Source organism: Orycteropus afer, unplaced genomic scaffold (genome assembly GCF_000298275.1).
Source record: "Orycteropus afer afer isolate SDZICR_OR568_19922 unplaced genomic scaffold, OryAfe1.0 scaffold00037, whole genome shotgun sequence".
NCBI lineage: Eukaryota > Metazoa > Chordata > Mammalia > Tubulidentata > Orycteropodidae > Orycteropus > Orycteropus afer.
The window spans coordinates 8735367-8742794 of NW_006921624.1; positions in this window are offsets into that span (position 1 = coordinate 8735367).

Consider the following 7428-nt stretch of genomic DNA (forward strand, 5'->3'; position numbering starts at 1 on the left):
ATACAGCCACCAGAGTGATCATTAAAAAAGTACAGTAGGAACCCTGTTATTCCCCAGCTCAGAAATATCCCCTGACTCCCCATTGTCTTAAAAAAAAAAAAAAAAAAAAAGCCGGATGCCCTTAGAATGTCAAACAAATCCTGGTAAAACCATCCTCAGTTTAGTCTTCGACACTTAGCTCCAGCCATTTTCTACCCACTTATTTTATCCTTTAGAAAGCTCCTTCAGGTCACCTTCACCTCAATGTCCTGAATTTTAATGACTCTGAACCTTTTCTACCATTCTCTTCTCTATCTGAAAGGTCCATCGTCATTTAATTGCCAAAATTTCATTCATTGTTTATAACAAAGTGTGAATGTGAATGTCACCTTTGACAGGACACTTGTTTCACTTCTACTTCTTTGCAACCTCATCTCTCTGTCTGCCCTCTACACAGGTATTCTGTGAATGATTTCATCCCTGACAGTGTCCAGTTATCAGTAAGTATGCCAGAAGGCACACCCCATTTTTGTCCTGGAAAGTATATTCAGTAGATACCTATCTTGAGTCATCCCACTATCACAAAATCATCCGTTAAAATGTCTACCTCCCCGCCCCTGAGAGTCTCAGGGTGAGAGACTCTCACTCCTGACATGCCACAATCAGTCTGCTGTTAAATCAGATTATGTTACACTCCTATGCAAACCTTCCAAACATAGAACAAGATCCAAACTCTCCACCATGGCGTCAGGCCCTGCATCTGTCTCCAGCCCTTCCCCTCACTGAATAAGTGTGCTTTATTCCTCAAAGTAAACTTGTTTCCATCTTAGGCTTTTCACATAGGCAAACCTGGGAAGCTCTGTCCCAAAATTTCACAATGCTCAAAAGATGCTAATCATGGCTCTGAGTGAGAGGCTAGATATTAAAGGAGAAAAAAAAAAAGCTTAATAAAAATCAAACTCACCCAGGCTCTGGAGAGATGAGTAAGCCAGGAGAGAATATTATTTTAATGATGGGGGTGGACTGGAAAGTGAGATTACTTATTAGTTTTTGGTTTCACTTACCCAGCTCGTTCTCTTAGCTGATCAATGTTCCTTATCTCTCAGCTCTCATTTCAAACGCCATCTACTTAGGAAGGCCGTGGGGGCCACCTTGTCTGAACTAGCTCCAACCTCAGTCCCTCTGTACCTTTTTTATTTTCTTTATAGCATTTACCACTCTCAGAATTGTCCTATTTATTTATGTTTTATGCTTACCATTTATCTCCTTCTACTAGCATTCAAGCACCATGAGGGAAGATTCCTTCTTTGTTTTGTTTGTTGTTCTGTTCCTGGTGGCTAAACTCATGCCGTCAAGTCGATTCTGACTCATAGCGACCCTGTAGTACAGAATAGAACTGCCCCATAGGGTTTCTATGGCTGTAAATCTTTACAGAAGCAGACTGTCTCATCTTTCTCTCATGGAGTTGGAGTGACAGGTAGGTTTGAACTGCAGGCTTTTGGTTAGCAGCCAAATGCCTTAACCACTCAGATGAGTGTAAACATGGAAGGTACTCTAAACATGTGTATTTGTCAAATGAATCAATGACTTTGTCTAGTTACTCAGTAAATGTTTGTAAAATAAATAAATTAATAATTCCTTTTAGTTGTCAGCAACTGATCTTTTTTTTTTTTTTTTTCATTTTAAACCTAAATTGTTTTCAGTTATCTAGGGATAAATTATTCAACATATAGAATATTCTGAGAGGTCTGTGAAGTTCCCTCATGTTGGCCTGATCTCTGTCAGTTCGGACCTTTAAGTAGAGGATGGACAGGGCAGGTAACTCAATCCAATCACAGTAGTGTCTTCTTAACACTTTGGACCAGTGAATAAATAAATGAACTCTTTTATTAATACCAGAGTTGAACCTGAAGCCTGAAATGAAATCTTATATATTTTCCAAGAAGTTTATTCCATTCCTCTTTTTTTTTTTCTATTTTTCAGCTACTTTCTCCTACCCTTTTATCTGCCAACATATAAGTCCAGAGAATTTATTTCAATGAAATTCTCATGAGCCAGAAATGTCAGCTCATTACACAAGGACAGCAGAACCAGAGGACAGTTGGGGCACCAGGTGAGTGTGGGTGAAAAAACCAGTCACTTAAGAGTACGCAAATCATCCATCTGGCATGCAACCAGACTTCCTGCCATCAAAGAGTTCTCTAGTCCCTAATCTGCATGCAGAGAGATAGCAAAAATTGATGAGTTCTTATCCAAAAGCACCGAGCAGGGAGACCCGGAGAGGTTAAGTGACTTGCCCAAGGTCACCAGCTCTCCAGGTGGCCAAGTCCAGCTGTGAGAGCTGGAACAAGCTCCTTCAATCAGCAGCTCTCCCTAAGATTTCTTTGGCACTTGGCCACTTGCCTGTAATTTTCCTGGCTCTAGATTGGGAAGAGAATTATGGAAGAGAAACAAAGTTAATAAAAATCAAACTCATTCAGCCCCTGAAGGGATGGACAGACCAGAAGACACTGTTTATTAGTGAGTGAGGTGGCTCAGAAAGTGAGAGCATGTATTAGTTATTGGTTTACACTTTCCTAGGTGTTTCTCCGAGCTGCTCCAGGCTCTTCCTGACTTAATTTTAAAGTTCTAAATTCTCTCATAGTCCCTTGTGAGCCCGGGAGCACCCAAAAGGCACAACAAAATACTGGTGCGGAGGCTGTGAACAAGGCTGTCGTGTAACCTCAGACATATCAGCTCTTCTTTAAGCCCTAGATTTCCTTCTGAAAAACAACAAGAAAGGGTTACAGAGCATAGACCACAAACCCAACTCACTGCATTGAATCGATTACAGCTCATAGTGACCCCCATTGGGTTTCCGAGGTGGCAAATCTTTATGGAAGTAGAGTGCCCAGTCTTCCTTCTGTGGAATGGCTGGTGGGTTTGAACAGCCAACCATCTGGTTAGCAGTCAAATGCCTTAGGCACTACGCAACATAGTGTTTTTTTGTTTTTGTTTTTGTTTTCTTTCTTTCAATCTGTCCACCCCCCTTCCCTTTGGGATAGTGACTCTTGATTTTTTCTTTACCAACCTTCCTCCAGTTCGTTTAGGTCAGATAGAGCTGAACACTTTTGCCATCAAAGCCTGGTAAAGATGAGGTCAGTTAGTGACACCTTCATTTCTATCACTTTGCCACTTTGGCCACTGTGATTAGTTCAAAAATAAGCACATGACCCAAGCCAAGCTAATGAGAGCACTCCTGAGACTTTTTCAGGTTTATCTATGAAGATGCTTCCTCCTCTCTGTGGCATTTGAAGCTGTAAAGACCATGCAGGCTTGGAGCTCTAGTGTCAACACCTCAAGATCCACAAAAGCTCACTGTGGGAAGTAGAGGTGGAGTCAAGCCAGACTGAAGGAACAGGATGAGGGATTTGGGCTTGGAGAAACCTCAGTTGATAGAGTACTTTTCTTAATAAAATTTTCAGATCTTCACCACACTGTGGCATGGTGCACATGCACACACACACACCACTACACACATACACAAACTCTCACTTCCTTGTCAAGATGAGTAGCATCTGGCTAACCATCTCCTGCCCAATGAGCTTTTAGTTCCTCCCCTAGGACAGATTTTAGTTTAGTAAATCTGTGGTGGGTCTAGGAACTTATGTTTTTATAAATCACCCTAAGACATTTCCATGATCAGACACATTTGTCAAGCATCCTGTAAATGATGGGTTTTTGTTTTTGTTTTCCTATTGGATGTATAAGATTGTATTATGTGGATATTTCATAATTTAATATACTATCCTCCACTGGTAGATTGTGGGCTTGATGATATTTTAACATTACAACTCTTCCATGGGGATCAACCAAGTGTATATTTCTGATTATTTCCTTAGAGAACTATGGCATTTAGACTCCTTGTCCAGCTCTATGATGGAGTCACACATGCAACAGAACTCTAGTATGAATGCTTCTCTAATGGAAATTACCCTGAGAACATGGCCATTTAGAGACTCATCATAGGCTAAGGAGTAAGTGAAAAGAGGCACATAAAGCAGAAAGGGACAAATTTACCTTGCTGGCTTTTTCTTAACATTTGACAATTTATACACATTAAATTCCCACTAGTATTGTGCTGGGTGTTTTCCTCTATGCCTCATTTGAACATCTCTTCAATTCCAGTGAGGATTACTACCCTTATTTTATAAATGAGCAAAATAAAACCTAAACATGTTAAACTTCCTTAACTAGTGGAATCGTAATATAGATTGAAAGACTACTATGGTTCAGTATTAAATATTTTATATCATTTATTTTATATCATTAATTCCTCAAGACAGTTATGTCATTAGGTGTGCGTTACTATCATACCAATGATACGGTCTCTACTATTATTCTCTCTTGTTTCTTTTTTCAGGTGAGGAGATAAAACATCATAAAGGTGGAAGGTCATGGTTACAGTAACAGCTATAAAGTGTTAAATTCAGTATTTGGACCTAGATAGATTTCACTCCTAAACTTTTTCTGTTTTCCAACATATTGTATTGTTTTTCTTCTTAGGTGTCATCAAGTTGGCTCCGACTCAAAGCAATCCTTTGTGCAACAGAAATGCTGCCCAATCAGGTGCCATCCTCACAATACTTGCTATATCTGAGCCCATCTTTGCAGCCACTGTCTCAACCCATCTTGTTGAGGGTCTTCCCCTTTTTCATTGACCCTCCACTTTACTAAGCATGATATCCTTCTCCAGGGAATGGTCCCTTCTGATAACATGACCAAAGTAGGTGAGATGAAGTCTTGTCATCCTCACTTCCAAGGAGCATTCTGGTTGCACTTTCTCCAGATCATATTCATTTCATTCTTCTAGAAGCCTATGATATTCTCAGTATTCTTTGCCAATGCCATAATTGAAGTCATCAACTCTTCTTCTGTCTTCCTTGTACATTGTCCAGCTTTCACATGCATATGAGACAATTGAAAATATCATGGCTTGGGCTAGGCACGCCTCAATCTTCAAAGTGACACCTTTGCTCTCCAACACTTTAAGGAGATCTTTTGTAGCAGATTTTCCCAGTGCAGTAAGATGTCTGACTTCTAGACTGCTGCTTTCATGGATGTTGATTGTGGATCCAAGTAAAATGAAATCATTGACAACTTCAATCTTTTCTTCATTTATTGTGATGATGCTTATTGGTCCAGTTGTGGCGATTTTTGTTTCTTTACATTAAGATGTAATCCATACTGAAGACTGTAGTCTTCAATTTTCATCATTTAGTGCTTCAAGTCATCTTCACTTTCAGCAAGCAATCCACAAGCCACGACAGTATGACACACTGGCAGGAGTGGTGTCCAACACACTATAAATATCTTCAATTTAGCCATCATTGACCTTTCAATTTATATTCAGATTTTAAAAAGTATCCCCTATGACTTCACAAAATCTCTATAAAATATGTAACTTGAAAAAAATCATAAAACATCAGAAGGCTTGAATTTCTGATTGATTCATGGGGACATGCCTTTGTTACCTTAGCCTGGGACAATACTTTAGAACCCAGAGAAAACATAAGTGGAGTGCTCTGAACTGGGTGTCAGTTTGATTTCACTTTCATACAGAAAATTGAGGAAGCTGAGTATGAAAAGCACAAGAGAGGTGGACAAGTGGCTAGGGAACAATACGAGTTTAACCTAAATTTTAGTGGGCAAGAAAATCCGGGGTTTTTTTTTTGTTTGTTTGTTTGTGTTTTGTTTTTCCTACTCTGCTAACCAGAAGGCTGGTGGCTCAAACCCACCAGGTACTCCTCGGAAGGAAGATTGGGCAATCTACTTCCGTAGTGATACTGCGTTGGCAACCCAAGGAGGGGTCGCTATGAGTCGGGTCTGACTCGATTGCACATAACAATAACAACAACTACTCTGTTATTTGAAATGGAATAGTGCAGAGAGAGTATTAGGAAGAGGGTGGGTTTGGCATCACATATTGGAATCCCTCTTACTAAATGGGTGTCCTTGAGCTGATCAGAGCATCACTCAGTTTCTTCATTTGTACAGAAAGACAAGACCTAATTAGAGGTTCATAATGATGATGAAATGAGGCAATGAGAGGAATAAGCTAAGCACACTATCTGACTAATTGCTAGCTGCCATCCAGCCACTCCAACTCATGGAGACCCCAGGTGCAATAGAATGAAACACTGTCTCATCCTGTGGATTAGACCACTGTGACCCATAGGGTTTTCAATGGCTGATTTTGGAAGGAACTTCACTAGGTCTTTCTTCCAAGTCTGTCTAAATCTGGAAGCTCTGCTGACACCAACTCAGCATCATAGCAATATGCAAGCCTCTGCTGATAGTGGGTGGTGGTTGTGCATGAGCTTCATTGGCCAGGAATTAATCTGGGGAATGGAACAGAGGTCTCCCACATGGAATGTTGAAATTCCACCACTTAACTACCTCTGATTCATAGTATACTCTTGTTATTTGATTATCCATTGCCTTCCCAAAGGCTCCTTCTTCAGAGAGCATCTACCTTGACTCTCTCTGGAGCCTACTATGGTAAGTGGGTGGTTTCTGAAGAAGGGTCCATTGGGCAGAGGCACAAGAGGCCATGATTAGAAATAAGAGAACAGGCAGATCCCTTATTCTTCACCTTCTCATTTTATAGTGTTAACAGGTAGTTATCTGGGCTGGTAATTGCTAGACCACTTCTAGAATTTTAATTTCAACCCTGTTATTTAATAAAGGACCTTGGTCAGGTCATTTTGGATCCAGATGGCATTAATCAAAAATGGGAATAATAAAAATTATACTTGTATAATAGGTAAGTTATGAAATCAAGGGAGATACTAACATGTTAACAAAGTGTTAATAGATCTTGATTCTAATTCTGATTCTGCCCCTCAAAGGCTTTGGTCTAGCCACTTTTTCTCTCTGGACATGTATTCACATGATCAAAATTAAGAGACTTACAAATGATGGTTAAAGTCCATTCTAGTGCTGGCATTCTGCAGTTCTTATTGGAGGACCAAGGTCTCAGCAAGGTATATTAGTTCCAGGCTGCCACACTTTTACACTGTGTCCTTCCCACTCTATGCTGTAGGTCTTGATCTCAGTAATAGCTGTCAAATGAGAGATCTCAGAATTGCAGCCCTCTAGATCTACTGAGCAGAACAAACAACAGATCTCAGGAAAATCTTCAGAAAAGCCACCTACTTGCCCTTCTGCAATATGACCTTGCTGTGAACTTTATCAAGTTTTGATTTGCAATATAATAAAAAAGAAAATACATCACCTATGTGTTAAGAGACTTGGTTTCAAGTCCCAGCTATCCTGCTGTGTGGTCCACTCTAGAGTTCCTCTCCTAAGGGAACACAAATTTAAAATTCCTAGGCCTACTCTAGGAGCTCTGGTAACATAGTGCCTAAGGCACTTGACTGCTAACCAGAAGGCTGGTGGTTCAAACCC